This window comes from Cucumis sativus, unplaced genomic scaffold (genome assembly GCF_000004075.3).
Source record: "Cucumis sativus cultivar 9930 unplaced genomic scaffold, Cucumber_9930_V3 scaffold38, whole genome shotgun sequence".
NCBI lineage: Eukaryota > Viridiplantae > Streptophyta > Magnoliopsida > Cucurbitales > Cucurbitaceae > Cucumis > Cucumis sativus.
In genome coordinates, this window is record NW_022279547.1 from 215,078 (window position 1) to 232,703 (window position 17,626).

General features: G+C 34.4%; 1 long non-coding RNA gene and 1 pseudogene across 1 annotated transcript; one reads left to right on the plus strand and one right to left on the minus strand.

Moving 5' to 3' along the window:
• Positions 1–17,626, minus strand: part of LOC116405844 — a 133,422-nt pseudogene that overhangs the window by 3,752 nt on the left and 112,044 nt on the right.
• Positions 2,519–4,027, plus strand: LOC116405856. Its single transcript, XR_004218934.1, has 4 exons — positions 2,519–2,693; positions 3,122–3,282; positions 3,362–3,603; positions 3,858–4,027. It is a non-coding gene; the product is annotated as an uncharacterized LOC116405856 (long non-coding RNA).

Here is a 17,626-nt window from a genome sequence, read left to right on the forward strand (position 1 = left end):
AGTTTTGCCTATTAGAGTTGTACCGTATGGGGGTCCATCAGGGTCACCACCTATGTATGCATGTGTGACTTGGTTGAGATGTGATTCGATGGGATCACTTACAGTCTGACTCTCCTATAGGATGATTCCTTCGGGTTCACCGAGAGCCTAGATGTGTCCCTACGGAACCACTTGATAGTATGCGTTCGGGAGCGCAATAGTATGCGGTACCATGCTACAGGACTCTAACGAAAGGTTAACAGACACATAGTGAGACCACTATGGGTCTCTTACTAAGTATAAATTTATACTCACTCAAATACATATTTTTTTCTCACACCAACAAATCAATAAAATTAATATTATTTTAGGAACTACAATATTTTTCTTTTACATTTGTATATAGAAAATGAAATCTTAATATTGCGTTTGTATATACATTCTATAATAATACATGAAACTAGATCCTAATACAAGACTTAAATAAGAAATCTTAAACGCTTTCACAATCTTCAACTTCAACAATTGCTTCCATCTACTTAGCTTAGCTTGGCTGGCTATCTAAGACCAAAATATACTTTACAACCTGGGGAAGATTAAATCTAGAATTTGCAAAATTAGTACATATTATTTAAAATCAAACTAAACAGACTGCAATCTAAATGTGGAAAATTAAAAATTACCACAAAGTTTCAGTAGAGTAAATAATGTAGCAGCAACAAAGAAGACAATTGAAATGGCAACCCAAAAGTGCTGCAAAAATAAAGAAGAAAATAAGCTTTGATCAAACAACTCATTAAGAAGAAGAAAATAACCTAATTTGGTTCTTCAAAGATCTATAAGAAAAAGAGGAATACAACTAAAGAATAATTATACCATCCTCGACTCTTACTTCAAAGCAAATTTTGAATGTTCAATTTAGCAATGCTAGTCTATAGGCTTCTTACTCTTAATTGTATAAATTTACCCATCAATAGCAACATTGTTTTTATAGAGAAAGTTAAACAATGGAGATGATAAATAATCTTACAAACTCCTATTGGATCGTTTTTCTTTTCAAATGAAAATAGTTAATTTATTTCATTTATGGAAGGTGAAAATCTCAAATATATAGTAAAAGAACATGGAATATAAGGAAGCCCATAAAAAGAAGAGACTCCACTAGCTAGGTATTGATCAAAGATAAATATATGGATAAATAGATGCAACCTACAAATATATCAAAACAGACTAATACTCAAACTAAACTAAGAAAGATAAAAGTAAGAAAGAGAGGAAAATTTTAGTTTTTAAAACCTAACAATTTTTTAAAAAGAAATTAAAAATGGGGGTCATTAATGTCAGTTTTTACAAAATACAAAAAATTAAAAAAAATAAAACTGACTGATCATTAATGTCGATTTAAAAACGACATTAAACCTTTATCATTAATGTCGGTTTGATCCACCTTTTCAAAAACGACAATAAAGATAATTTTTCATTTTTTTCACCTGACACTTCAAACCTAGATTTGTTGTAGTGTTATTATGGGTTGATGTATCTTTTTCAGATAAAAAATGCTATTTGCTAAAATTCAAAAGAAAAAGTTGTTTTGTCATTTTTTAAAATGACCCATAAAAACGTTATTATATCTCTTATGACAAAGAGTGTGGATTTTGTAGTCCATATTTGACTTGTTTTTTGTTGGTAAAATTGGATAAGACCGCATTATATTGATATAATTACACTAATGACACTCTTAAATCAATATTAATAGAAATTATAATTTAATTAATGTTATTAAGTTAAATGAATATAGTTTAAAAGTCATTCTAAACACAATTAATGTAATTGTTTTTTAAATTTAATTCATTTTCACATCTTTGTGCATATGTACGTGTGTGCGTGTGTGTGTGCACATGTGCGAGTGCGCGTTTGCCCGTGCGGATTGATGTGCGTGTGCGTATGTGTGTGTGCGTGTGTGCATGTGTGCATGTGTGTGTAGATGTGTGTATGCATGTGTGAATGTGTGCGTGCGTTCATGCGTGTGTGCATGCACATGTGCTTGTGTGTGTGGGTGTGTGCATATGCTTGTGTGTGCGTGTCAGAGTGTGCGTGTGCCCATGTGGGTGTGTGTGTGTGCGTGTCTGTGACTGCACATGTGCCCGTGGTGGTGGATGTGCGCGTGCGCGTGCGTGCATTGTGTGTGTGGATGTGTGCAAATGTGCATGTGTCCGTGTGGGTGGGTGCGCGTGCGTGCATGTGTGTGTGGATGTGTGCAAATGTGCATGTGTCCGTGTGGGTGGGTGTGCGTGTGTGTGTGTGTGCACGTGCGTTCATGCGTGTGTTCGTGTGCGTGCATGCGCATGTGCCCGTGTAGGTGGGTGTGGGTGTGTGTGAGTGCGCATGTGCCCGTATGGGTGGACATGCGTTCATGCGTGTGTTCGTGTGTGTGCATGCGCATGTGAAGTGAAGGTAATTAACTTTGTTGTCACTTTTAAAATTTTAATGTTTATAGGATAAATTGTTCTTAATGATGCTTTTAATACTTGTAAAGTAAACACCGTGCAAATTGGCTATAGGAACGATTAATAATATTGTTGCAATAGCAACCGTACTTGATGATAGCAATGGTGGTCCCAATGTTAAAATCTTGGTGGACTTGCTCACAGGAGGAGATTGTAGTTTACCTATTCCAGTGAAGGGCAAGATAGAGACTTTAAATCAAGCATTAGGTAATATTGTTGAATGACCTCGTTGACTTGTTTATATGCTATTGAAGCTTTGATATTTATTTGTGATTGTATTTTAGGTTTTGATATTATTTTGTTTGTGCTTGGAGCATTCAACCCCAAAGGATGTTCTGTATTCTTCAAATTACATAAATGTTAATGGAACCATTAAGCTCTTATATGGACATGTCGTGAACAATATGAAGGATGTAGATATGGTTCGCATCCTAATGAACGAGCTAATATTCGGTAAAAACAAATTCATTTATTTAGCTCGTTAGGACTTGCTCCATTATTGCATCATGGTAGAAATAGGCTATATGTGCATCCTAGCATACATTACGTAAGTAAACATCTTTTACTCATCTTTATGTCCAATACTATAGCTATAGTTATTTTGTTCCTTTTTAACTAAGGTTGCTTTTACTTAGATATCTTTGGGATGAATGTGATTGTGGAAGCAAGTTTTTTGTTATGACCAAGCAAAAATAACATCACATATCAAGGATCGTGATCTCCGATCCAGAAATTTTGCCAACCAGTTAGAAGCGGCTACCTTGGAACAAATAGTTCTAATTCCGTATAATACTGGGTAAATAAATAAGATTAACACATTAGTATGTTTTTCATTGAGGTTAAATGTATACTCACATTGAAGATGTTTATTGTAGTTTTCATTGGATGTTGCATGTCATCGATCTTCGAGAGAACTGTGTTTATGTTTTGGACTCTCTTCAAAGTAAAGTTAACGAAGACATCCATGGAGTCATAAATGTGACTTATGATTTACTTCTTATTTGACTTCATTGTCTTCTAATTCTAATGTTTCCAAATGTATAGAGGATTAAAAACATGGCAAGCTAAGCATGATTTACAACATTATCGGTCAAATCCGAAATGGAAACCTATAAAGGTAATTTGCATTGACACATAATTATTTTCAATGAAACATAAGAATAATTTGTATGTAATTTATATGCATGCAGTGTCCTCGTCAATTGGATTCGGTTGGGTGTGGGTATTATGTCCAAAAGTATATACATGAAATCGTGCATAATTCTAGTACTCCCATCACTAGCCTTGTAAGTTTCTACTTTCACTTTTTATATGTTACAAATTACATAAATTATCTAAACTTATTCTTTCCATACCTTTCTTTTTGCGTAGTTTAATACAAAAAAGTGCATATACGCAAGAGGAGATTGACGAGATTTGAACAAAATATGCAAGCTTTGTTAGCCGATTTGTGTAAGCTTTTACACTTTTTTTTGTAGTTTATAAGTTACTAGTACTAATACTAATTGTTTTAATATATAAGCTACGAGATTCTAGTACTACTTGTTGTACATACTTTAATTTTCAGGTTTTCTGCTTGTAGTAGTTTATGAGTCCTCACATTATAACCCTTGAGGAGACGAACATGAGAGCTTTTCCCTTCTCGTAACACGAAGAAGTGAAAGATTAGCTCTATTACTTGTCACCAGGGAGCATTATTTCATGGGAGTAGATGTAGAGACAATATTTGGAAAAGTTCTTTTCAACCTTTTATGCTACTAGTGTGAGGAAGAAAATCTATGGCATCACACAAGGAAAGGATGAATCACTTTACGATTATTGGGGAGATACTTGGCTCAGTGCCAAGTTTTTCATCATTAGGTACAGAACCATATGTTGATTCAATATTTATATGGGTGATTGTTGCAATGAGATAAAATGATTATTGATGTGGAGGCATGAGGTGCTCTTAAGGATAATACGACAACTAAAGTAAATAAATTGATTTCACTTTGAAATGTAAATTTATTAGGTCCCTTCCTAGTATGTAAAGGGTATTAAGGTTATTACATATTGACTGTAATTTGAAATGTTCATATTTACTTTGAAAATTAGTATAATGTATGGTGATATATTATAATATAAAATTTATCTTTTAATTGAACTTTATTATATAAATTTAATTTTGTATATGATTTAAAATTAATTTATGAAATAATAAATATTTGAATGAGTTCAAATATTAATTTAATATGAATTAAATTTGTAATAAAACTATAGATTAAAATTTAATACGTATATGATACAAATTCAAACAATAGGTTATGAGAGAAATTCATATATGAGTATGATTCAAATCTATATTAAATCAAATATAAAATATTTAATTTAGAAATTAAATAATTGAAGAATTAATTAATAATTTAGTTTAATTCTATTTAATTAAATTCAAACTATTGGTTATGTGAGAGATATTCATTTAAATGTGATTTAAATAATTATTATATATTAACTAATTATTTTAGTGTTAATCAAATTTAAGTGGAATTTTCAAATATACTAATTAAATTGAAACTAATTAGCATAATAATTAAATTCTCTATAGCACATTTGAGTCTTTTTGTAAATAGTTTCAATTTTTTTGCTATATTTTGTAAATAGTTTTAACTTTTTTGTTATTTGTGATCATTAATTTAAATTAAGATAATAACTTCCATATGTGGGTGTTATTTAGAGAATGTGGGATGCTCCCGTATTCCTATATCCAAGTGGCGGTGATTTCCAATTAAATATTAATTAGATTAATTTAAGAGTAATTTACATAAATGTAGAAAAATCCAAAATATTTATGGTTCGTATAACAAAATAAGAAAAGTCCATGATGCGAGATTATTTTTTCACAAATTCCATAGACGTCCTTGCGATTTATATCTTCTTTGTGATTTATTAATAACGGGTCATCTCGATGCAATTAAGGTCGAGATCGAATAACTAAAGGCAAAAAAATTTCATTTCGGAGCATCTCAATGTAATGTATGCCCAAGATTAAATAGAATAAAGACAGAATTCTTTCATCCCGAGCCATTTCAATGCAATTAAGGCCTGAGATCGAATAACTAAAGGCAAAAGTCTTTCATAATGTAGCATCTTAGGACAATGTATGCTCGAGACTGAATAAAATAAATGTAAATTTGTTTCATCCCAGGCCATCTCTCGGTGCAATTAAGGTTCAAGATCGAATAACTAAAGATAGAAGTCGATCGCTCCGGTTATTGAGGTGTTGTTTCTCTTCAACAATCAGGACTTAGTGTTAGTAAATGGTGAATGAAAATTATACTCAATCTAGGCGATATATCACTAAGCATGTTAACTGCATGTGAATTGCTCACTAGACCTTCATATCGTGTGGCAACTAAGTCCTCTTGAGTACAAGTTTTCTTACTACTTGTCCAAGTGCAAGTGAAATGGTAGGTTTACTTGGGTGATCCCGGGTCGAACATAAGGAATTGATTCAAGATATTAATTTTAGGTATTACTTATTATCTAGGCAGTATAAAAGAATTAAAGAATAACGAATGGTATAAAAGAAATACAAGAACAAACTACCACTAGATATCTACGCTTAGAGATTCTATAAGAGGGAATATGGATGACAAAATAGAAATGGGAACTAACTTGTATGTAAGAAAGAGCAAAGGAATGTCTTTGCGTTATAATGCGATTAGGTAACACGACAACTTTAATAGGATATATCTCGCTCCATCAAAACTAATAATGAGATCTATACCAATTCAAAGCTGCTCCATCAAAACTAATAATGGACACAGTCATTTTCTCTGACTCACTCAGTTTGTGTATCTGAAAGTATCTCTCAGCCCTAAACAACCAAGAATCAGGATCATTTCCCACAAAAACTGGCATTTCAATTTTTTAAAATTTGCTTCGGTCGCCCGCAGAATCTTCACCCTCCAACTTGGTATGTTTTTCCTCATATTTTCCTCCCATCATCGTCCAATCACTGACATCAACCATGCTGTCAACTCACTTGATGATCCTTCTAGTACTTCTTCCATCGTTGTCTTCCCTTTGATCATTCCTTCAATATATTTCAACAGTGTTTCTTGTTGCTGTTGTTGCTTCTCAGCCTGTACTCCTAACCTCTCAATACTCTTCGCCAAAGATGACACGTTTTCCTTGATTGTTGGCAGATCATGTAATTCTGCTCGAATGCCGGATATTTCTTGATCTACCATTTCCAACTTTTCCTCAATTCGCTTTTGAGCCATGATATAGAACTTCACAGATTTGATTTCTCTGATACCAAAATGATAGAACACCAAATAGTGTGTTCTACTAATTTATTAATCAGACAAACATGTTCTAACACAGTCTTGAAAACAAAGTACTCGACAATTTGGAAGACAGAAAGCCCTAGAAGAGTGAATATCACGCTTTGGAGAATGCGAAATGGACTATGAACTGTGCAGAAGTTTTGCAAATGAAACCTCCCTTTCTCAGTTTATCTCCTCATGTTTGTCCCTTTGTGTTTGCATGCTTTAGAAGATTTACATCATATTTTCTTCTCCTGCCTACATGCAAAGAAGTGTTGGTTTTTGCTTACTTGGCTATCTTCATTTGAATTGGATTTTCGACTATAGATTTAGGAGAACGCGGTCCAGCTTATTTCATGTCCCATTCTCAAGAAGAAACCAAGATTGATTTGGTTAAATGCAGTAAAGGCCATTTTACCAGAAATTTGGTTTGAACATAATCAACTAACATTTCAAAATAAAGCTTTCTCTTGGACAACTCGAGTCGAAATGGCTAGAATCAATGCTTCTACTTGATGCTCTCTTTCAAAAGACATCAAAGATTTCTCCATACAAGATATAAGTCATAACTGGCCGACTTTCATTTTTAATTCTTAGTCCACTACTGTACTCTTATTTTATTTCTTTTGGATTTCTAGCGGTCTTAAATCTATGTTGTATAGTTATTGGGCAGTTTGTATGATCTATTCTAAACCTTGTCGTTGGTTTAGTCTTTTGGTTTAAGTCTCGATATGGTGAGAACGCTAAGTGGGTGTCAACCTAGATGAGATGTCCGAGTGCACTAGCTGATCCTAGGGCTTCTTTGTATTATCTTTTGTCTTGTCTACTCATTTTCAGCTTAATGAAGAGGCTCCTTTCCTATTTCAAAAAAAAAAAAAAAAAAAAAGGTAAATGTGTGATTCTTATAAAGTAAATTATCCTACAGATTAAAAGTTTGAACTTAGACTATTCCAAGTGCTTCACCAAATCTTAAATATTTGAACCAAGTGCACCAACTTTGCACAACACAACAATGTAAAACACATTAACTACTTTCTCTTTTATGCACATTATATATCAAATAAAAATATTAGAAGGGAAAAAATGGAGAGAAAAAAAACATACTAACAACGATAAAATATAATAAGCTTCAATCGAAGAGAGAAGGTTTGAAGAACATAATTCAAAGGTTCCCAAAATCATATCATAATTAGAAAGCCAATACCAACCACCAATTCAAAGAGAACACCTAATTTACCATACAAAAGTCTAAATATAATTTTTTTTTTTAATCTTGTGTTTTAGTGTATGATGCAAGTGAAGCAAAACAATATTACAATATAAGATCTTTTTACCCTGATATTTATTAATCAACTAAGAAAAATTTGCGTTCAAAGTTGACCAAGAATCCAAGACTTTCAATCGGCAAAGGTAATATTCTGAACATGGTAGTTGGATGTGTTCCCTTTAGCATACTATCTTAAATAATCACTTTTTGTTATTTAAGAAAAACTCCATTTTCTCTTATTACGGAAAAAGGATTTGATAATAGGTAAGTATAATTTAATAGAAATTCTAACTAAAGAGAACTAATTATAAAAGAAAATAACGTCTAAAAGGAATAATTAAAAAAATAACTAAGGCAACTATACAATACAAATCTACACTTGGTAATCACAACTTTCGATCTTCCTTGTATGGAGTAACATTTTAAAGAGGCCGAACTAAGATAAAGATCTAAGCGAAAACTTCATCGATGGCATAAGAAAGATGGATGGAAACCTTATAATGATACATATTCTTACAAATCCAGATGTACGGGTGCTCGTGTGTGTTCAATAAAGTAAATAATAGAAAAAATTTCAAGCAAAAACCAAGCATAATAAATTTCTATGACCATTAAGACATCCATATTCTTATCGCTTCTCTCCCACGTTTCACGAAGGCCCTCAGCCATCTGCCAATTCCATTTGAATTATTTTTGATAAAGCCCATTAAAAAAAAAAGTTCAAAATGCACTTTGAGACCTAAAATGACAACCAAGTATGCAAGTGAAACAAACTTAGTCTTAAACAAGTCTCAAAATGGCAATCAAGTGGGTAAGGTCAACAAACTTAATATCTAAAATTTACATATACTTTAAAATTTATTTCTTCTCTTTTCATTTTTTTTCTCATATTTCATTTCTCAAGATTTAAATAGTTTTTTTGTTTTATCTGTACTTTTTTTGATAGGTTATGAGTTATGAGCTTATAGTTTAGCATTGTTAGGTCGTTTTGAAAATTCAAGTGATACTCCAAGGTTATTCTTGGAATATTCTTTTACATTATATTTGTTAAATCACTATTTAATTTATTAAGAGCTTGATAAATAACCACTAAACTAAAACCATAGAGGATAATTGATAGACCACTAGTACATGTTCTATCACTAACTAACAGACGGTAAAACTTTGTTATATTTGTGAATATCTTCAGCAATTTTATCATTTAAGACAATTTTTCGTATAATATCGACATGAACATCGTAAGAAAACTCAAATTAAGTAAGTTAAATTAAAAAAAAAAAATTGTATGAATGTTTCGAGAACCATTAATTATAAATTCAACATTTTTGAATAAAAAATTGGATTGGTTTGTGGTGACGGCTAACATGCATGTCTAACAATTATTTTCAATTTCTAATACTTTCATCCATTACCAAAGTTGGAAACTAATGTTCACAATTTTTTTTATCTTATTAAATGAAATTTCACATTTCTTGAAAATTATGGATTATAATTATTTGAAAAACAAAATATATTTTTTTTGCTTGACAATTTTATCTCAGTTTTTGCAGTAAAATTTGATTTTTTTAGTCTAAATTTTAAAAACAAAATATTTGTTTTAGTTATAAAGAAATTGTTTTGGGTTTTAAATGAGCTTTATCACAAATAATTCAAATATATTTTAAATGGGTTTTTCTTCACTAAATCCTTTATAGTTTTTCCCTCATCTCCCCTTCTCTCTCACTCACGTTCCCTCAATCAAATATGAATCCTACGGCTGGAGTTTTATGAAAAAAGCCAAAGCCCCTTATTGGATTTGAACCGATGACTTACGCCTTACCATGACGTTACTCTACCACTGAGTTAAAAAGGCCTATTTGATTCAATTTCTGAGTAAGCCACTAGCCACGATGAGTCTAGTGTATATAATTCTTATAAATTATAAATAATAAGATATGTACATAAATATATCTTATCCACATAGTCGCTCATTGAGGAACTGGATTTATCTAATGAGTATAGGTAAAATGGTTTTTTATATTGGATTTATCAATGCAATGAATTGTTTCATCATAAGACCGATCCCTAATTAAATTGACGAGCCTCATCCTAACGAAATGAACTTGATTCATACATGTACACACACGAATTGAACATAGATACATTCATCGAATCGTTGATAAAGCAATTCTACTTGGCGAGGAAAAAATTTTCAATAACTTGTTGATCCCTATCCCCAGATTTTAAAGATTTTTTTTTTTGAATATTTATTATTTTTGTTTATTTTAGACATTTCTTCTAATCACTATTTTCATTTGATATTCTATAATAAGTAATATAACTATATATTCCAATTTGCAAATTTATGTATATTATTTAAATTAAATAAATAAAAAAAGAAATTAAATAAATAAATAAATAATGCAATTGAATTTTAAATAAAAGAATTTCTTCCCCTACTTCTTCTCTAACGGCTCTTTCTCTCTACTTTCTCGTCCTCTCCCCTTCTCTTATCTTCTTCGTCTTCCTCAAAATCGCGATTCACGGCCATCTTCTTCTCCTAGCCCTAACAGCGCTGGATTTCTCAACTGTCGATCGAGTGACAATCATGCCTGCCTGCTTGACAAAGCCTTTTCGGTCTACCAATAAAGGAAAAGCGATTGCTGGTGACACGAAAGCTGTGCTCGACGCTCTTTTTCCTATTCCACTGCGCGTCGTGGTCTTTCCCTTGCTCTTTGGATGACTACTGTGGACGAAGAGCACAACTACTTCCAGTCTCTGGTCGATAAGTACCCAAGGAAGGTAAATTCCAGCGGAGAAAGTCGAGAGCTCCTTAGTTGATCACAAATCCTTCCAAATTCTTTGTTCGTAGACTAATTTGAAATCCTTCCAAATTCTTTGTTCGTAGACTAATTTGAAATCCTTCCAATATGGATCCATGCTGTCTTTTATATCCATAAGATACCAATTAGATTGTGTTAATTATTGTTTATAAGAAAATATTTGTGTGCAGAGTTGCAGTGGGTAAATCTTAATGGCTGCCAGAAAATTGGTTCCGGATATATTACTCTCAACACAAAGTATTTTTTATCAGTTTACTTCCCATCGGGTATTTGCTCTTCCTATGCTTTATCCTTATCCCATCTTTCTCCGCTCTAGTCTTCATAGGATGGATTTCTGTGGTGTAAATTTATTCATCTACTTTGTTTGATTTATGGTTGCATTTAGGGAGAAGGTAAATTACATAAGCCAAAGTAGTTATGGAAAACATCTCCAATTTACAGCAAGTTAAAGAAAAAAAAAGAAGAGAAAAACAGCAGTTCAAAAAAACTGGGCATCTTGCTTCTTTCTTATTGATGTATGTAATTTACAAAAGGTTTGGTGGAACACCTACAACAATCTTTTTGAACTTTTTGGTAGGTTATGAATTACGAACTTGTATTGAATATTTGTTAGGTCGTTTTAATAATTCAAGTGATGCTTAGAAAATGCAACCGAGCTTAAACAATTCTGCACATTTTTCTAAAATTTTTAGTTTAACCTTTTTAATAAAATTCGATGGAAATTCTTGTTTTCTTTTTGTAGGAATAAAGGAAAATGAAATATAACCAAACTTGGGATCTTTGCAAGCAAGCTTCCATGAAGAAACTAGGTTACAAGGGGAGGTCTTCTGTTCTCCTTTTTCTTTTTTTTTCCATCCGTAGAATCTTGCTTAAAATGCTTTGAGGACAATGCATATTTTTAAGTGGGGGGTGGGGTTGTAGCCTTGCACATTCCATGTCCTTTGGGAAATTTTCATTTTGCAAATTTTGCTAAAAATGTCAAAATTTAGAAACTTTTGCAATGCTCTATGCTTAGAATAAGTACCATGTCTACTTCGCTTTTTAGCATAAAAAAGCATGTATGCCTAACGCATGAGAACGGAGCTCGGATTTGTGATTGTATTTGTTCTTTGAATATGTTACATATGTTGAAAATGCATATATTGATAGCTTAGAAATGAGTAGAACACTTGGTTCATTTTCTGAATATTGTGAATTATGTACATAATAATATGTGCGGTTCTCTTTTTTATCTCAATTTTAATCCCCTTTTTTGCCATATTCTAATGCCTTTTTTATATTAATTTTAAATCCCTCTTTTGGCCATACACATTTGTATAAGATTGTTTGAAAGCAAAATATGATTGTTAGGTCAGGTAGAAAGCAAAGTCGGCAAGTTCTTAGAGTTCTTCACCCAACATAACAGCCGATAGAAACAAAACAATACGACCAAGCTGCTAAGGGTTGCAAAACCCGACCCCGCCTAGTGGGTCACTAGAGTTCCCCAGCATGGCAGCCGGTAGAGAGGGAGCGAGAAAAAAAAGAGGGAGCCAAGCCAGCCGCTTAGGTCAAGTAAAATGCGTGCCGAGATCCCCCGGTTTCAGAGTTTTCGTGGGGATCCTCTCCGCTTTTATTGCCTAAGCAAAACCCGATCCCGCCTAGTAGGTCCTTAGATTTCTTCACCAAGCATGGCAGCCGGTAGAGAGGGAGAGAGAAAAAAAAGAGGGAGCCAAGCCAGCCAGCCGCTTAGATCAAGTAAAATGCGCGCCGAGATCCCCCGGTTTCAGAGTTTTCGTGGGGATCCTCTCCGCTTTTCTTGCCTAAGCAAAACCCGACCCCGCCTAGTAGGTACTTAGAGTTCTTCACCCAGCATGGCAGCCTGTGAGAGGGAGCGAGAAAAAAAAAAGGGAGCCAAGCCAGCCGCTTAGGTCAAGTAAAACGCGCGCCGAGATCCCCCGGTTTCAGAGTTTTCGTGGGGATCCTCTCCGCTTTTCTTGCCTAAGCAAAACCCGATCCCGCCTAGTAGGTGCTTAGAGTTCTTCACCCAGCATGGCAGCCGGTAGAGAGGGAGAGAGAAAAAAAAGAGGGAGCCAAGCCAGCCGCTTAGGTCAAGTAAAATGCGCGCCGAGATCCCCCGGTTTCAGAGTTTTCGTGGGATTGATCATTCAATTTCAGCAAACCCACTTGTTATAGTCAAAAGCATATTTAAGTTGACAATGGTTAGAAGATATAATATTACATTTACCTCATCACATCTCTTTGTTCTTCCAACAACCATTAAGAAAAATCCCTGTAAACCGAACCCCATGTATTCCCTTTTCTCCTCACTCGCCAGAATTTTGCCCACTCTCCAAACAAAATCATTTCAGCCTTATTTTTGTTCACTGCCCATTTCCAAAAATTTCATTTCCCTCTGAAAATCTTTGTCGATGGCCAAACTTGTGGCTGGGAACCGAATGTTCTCGATCATGTCCAGTGCTGAACCTCCCGATGGACTGCAAGGATCAAGGGTTAAGGTTGGTTTTTCTATTTTTGTTGGTTAGAGTTCGTGTTCTGTTTTTTTTTTTACTTTGAGTTAAATCCTTTGTATTTGAAGAAATTAAAGTTATGGGATGTGATGCATGTTGGCAGGGAGCTGATTCCTTAAAAGTTGGTTAGTGTTCTTTTTCTGTTTTTTTTTTTTTTAACCTTGAGCTAGTTACATTGTTTTTGAAGAAATGAAAGTTATGGGATGTGATGCATGTTGGTTGGTAGGGAGCTGAATCCTTTCTTAGGAACGTTTTGGGGAGCATGGAGGCTGTTTATTTGAGTTGGAAGCCTGCTGCAAAATCTGTTTTGGAGTTTGTTCGATCTGTCCATGATGATACAAATTTGTTATGATCATATTGCATTTTGAAGTTTTGGGTATTTTTCTTCCATTTCTTTTCTACTTCCAATTTCTGCTTATTTTTTATTCTTTCGTATGTATATTATTTTTTAATGGTCACTTGTTGTGCAGTGCCTTTCTTTTAAGTCATTGGCTACTTTGTACAGAGAAGAACAAAGTGAACTATGTTATCGTTCTACTCTTTCTACCCCATTTCTGTAAAGAGGCAAGAAAACACCTAACAGGCATATCAATTTGCTTAAACATTCAATTGGCCATTTAGTCTTTTGGGATTTAACATTGTGCCATTCTTGTCGTTGCCCTTAAATCTCCTCACAAACTCTTTGTTCTTCCAACAATCATTGAGAAAGATCCCTAGAATCGGAGCCCCATGTCTTTCCTTTTCTCCACGCCGGCCAGAATTTTGCCCACTCTCGAAACAAAATCTTTCCAACCTTATTTTTCTTTACAACCCATTTCCAAAAAATTCATTTCGCTTTTTGGAAAATCATCGTCTATGCCGAAACCTGCATCTTGGAACTGATTGTTCTCGATCAAGTCCAGTGCTGAACCCCCGAATGGACTGCAAGGATCACGGGTGAAGGTTTATTTCTTTCTTATCGTTGGTTAGAGTTTTTGTTTTGTATTGTGTACTGCCTTGACTTAATTCCATTATTTTTGAAGAATTTAAAGTTATGGGTTTTGATGATCCTTTCTTAGGAACGTTTTGGCAAGACTGTACACTGCCTATCTGAGTCGGAATCCCACTGCAATATCCATTTTGGAGCTTATTCGATCAGTTCATGTTGATACAAATTTTTTATGATCATAATGCATTTGGAACTTTTGGGGTATTGTTCTTCGTTCCATTTTTTTTTCTACTTCCAATTTCATTTTTAATTTCTGCATATTTTTTATTCTTTCTTATGTATATTGTTTTCTAATGCTCATATGTGGTGCAATGTCTTTCTTTTAAGTCATTGGTTATTTGGTGAATAGAAAAACAAAGGGAACTATGTCATCGTTCTACTGTTTCTACGACATTTCCATAAAGAAGCAAGCCAGATCAAACATTCTGCCATTCTTTTGGTTGCCCTTAAATCTCCTCACAACCTCTTTGTTCTTCCAACAATCATTAAGAAAAATCCCTGTAAACCGAACCCCATGTCTTCCCTTTTCTCCCCACCGGCCGGAATTTTTCCCACTCTCCACACAAAATCCTCTCAACCTTATTTTTCTTGACTACCCATTTCCAAAATTTTCATTTCCTTGGAAATTCTTTGTCGATACCGAAACCTGCAGCTGGGAATCGATTGTTGTCGATCATGTCCCCGGTGCTGAACCTCCCAATGGACTGCAAGGATCAACGGTTAAGGTTTATTCTTTTGTTATCGTTGGTTTGACTTCTTGTTCTGCTTTTTTCTGCTTTGATTTAATTGCATTGGTTTTGAAGAATTTAACGTTATGGGTTGTGTGATGCATGTTGATAGCAAGCTGAATCCTTTATTAGGAATGTTTTGGTGAGCATGGAGTCAGTTTATCCGAGTCGGAATCCCACTGCAAAATCTGTTTTGGGGCTTGTTCGATCTGTTCATCATGATACAATTTGTTGAGATCATATCGCTTTTAGAACTTTTGGGGTATTTTTCTTCCTCCCATTTCTTCTACTTCCAACTTCATTTTTATTTTATGGATTGATCATTCAATTTCAGCAAACCCACTGGTTATGGTCAAAAGCATATTTAAGTTGAAGATATAATATTACATTTACCTCGTAAGTTTTTGGATGAATTGGTGATTTAACATGGTCTAGAGTGGATAGTTTAGGAGGCTGTTAGGCCACCATTGTTGCAGGGTCCCCTTCTAAAGCGATCTGAAACAGTAAACTAACGCATTGCAACTCTTTCTGTCTTTCCTTTTGTTTTGAATTGATGGTTACTGCTTAATTGCGCTGCCTTTAGGTCTTCCATTTAAATCGTTCTGACTGTTTTAGTGATATTTGAAGACTTAATTAAATCACCTAGAAGTACTTATTAAGATTAGGACGTCGGGATTTGTGATTTCAAGGAGATTAGAAATGTGAGAAATGCCCATGTTCGTGATCTAACTGTCGGCATATTTGTGTTTATGAATATGGCCGTCGATGTGATAGTATTCTCAGACTGTTTTGTAGTGCGCATATGCAGAATTGTGGTCACATTTGATCAGCCTTCTATTTTCTGCGTTTCTGTTCTTAGACAGCATTTTTTATGGCAATGAGCCTTCATTGTAGCAAATCTGATTTTCTCTATTACAATGTTTGCAGTTGAGGAAATGGAATGAGCTATGGGTAGTTTTGGACCCAACAACAGGGAAAATGGAGTAACCATACGTCCCATTTACACTGTTTTTGGTCCTTCCTTGCTTGGTTCAATGTAGTAATATGTTGGTGGAAACAGCTCATTTCTAATGCTGCTGCCGATGGTGATGGGGTCAATGGACCTCTGCCAAGAGTGTTCATATCACAAATTGTTGTGGATTAGTTGAGTAAATAAACTCAGGTGCGTTTCACCGAATTCTCGATATGCAGAAATCTGAATATATTTTTTCCTTCTGAAATTTGGCTACAAGCTGTATCTTGGTGCTGCAGTAAGTGTATTGTTAGCGATGTAGTAGGCATAAGGTGGGAATAGGATGCATTTTGTGTTTTATCCATTTAAGTTTTTGGTTTATGCAACAAAACCTTAGCTTGAATTACAACTTCATATCATTTTTCCTACTGCATTCAGTACATAATCAGAAGATACACTGAATGTTCTTGCATTGGGAAGAAGCATGCTGCTTTGGCTGGTTCTCTGGGTTCCTTCACATGGGAAAAGCCTTTGCATTCAGAGTTTGAGCAATTAGCAAGGCTTTTAATCTCCCATGACTCTGAAACTTATGTTATTTAGGTCACCATATTATCGTGGAGAATGAACCAAATTTCATTTCTGAATTGTGATTTCACCAAGAATTTGAAAACAAAAATGCATATTGTTTTCTTTCTGATTCTTTTTTATTGCGTATTATTTTTTATTGGTCATTTACCTCCCACAGATGACATGAATAGCGCCAAACAACTACAAAGAGAACTGCCACACTCCTATAATTGCTGCTAACCTACCTAACTAAGAATATACGACAATCTCGAAAATGTGCCAATGAGAGACATCATCAGATCCAGAGATCAAGTTTGCCAAGAACTACTCATAGTAGAATTTGCAAATATGTGGTGCAAACTGAGCCAAGAATAGACAACTCCAACCTTTTTGGAATAGACGTGGTTATCAACCTTTTGACTCTCTTCTTCTTTTCTTTCCTGACTTGGATTCACTGCCCTGATCATTGGATGAATTTAGTGACTTTCCCTTTGGGTTCTCCATTGTTTTCCCAGAAGTTGATGAATGCTTCACATCTCCACTTTCTTTTTCTTTTGCTTTTGAAGATGTGAACTTAACCTTGGTGGAGAGATTGGTATTATTAGACTTATCGCCTGTTTTGGTAGACTTGCCTTTTGAAACAGGAGTTTTTGGGGTTTCTTGTTTGGACTTCCCCGTCTTCGATACATCTTGCTTGTTGGACTTTGCAACAGCGGCAGGTGTGGATGTCTCATCGTCCTTAGATTTGCTAGTCTTGTTGGATTCGGCATCATCATTCTTCGACTTGCCAGCGATTTTTGGACCTGTGCTACCAAGTTTACTTCCAATTTCAAGAGTGCCTTGATCCTTTGATTTACTTCCAATTTTTGGAGGCTGGTTTCAGCACAGGTGTGGTTTCCTTTTTATCATCATCACCTGACAATCTTTTCACGTTTTTTCCAGAAATAGATTTAGCTGATCCCTTCTTTCTCTTGACCTCTGATTGTTTTAAAGAACTCC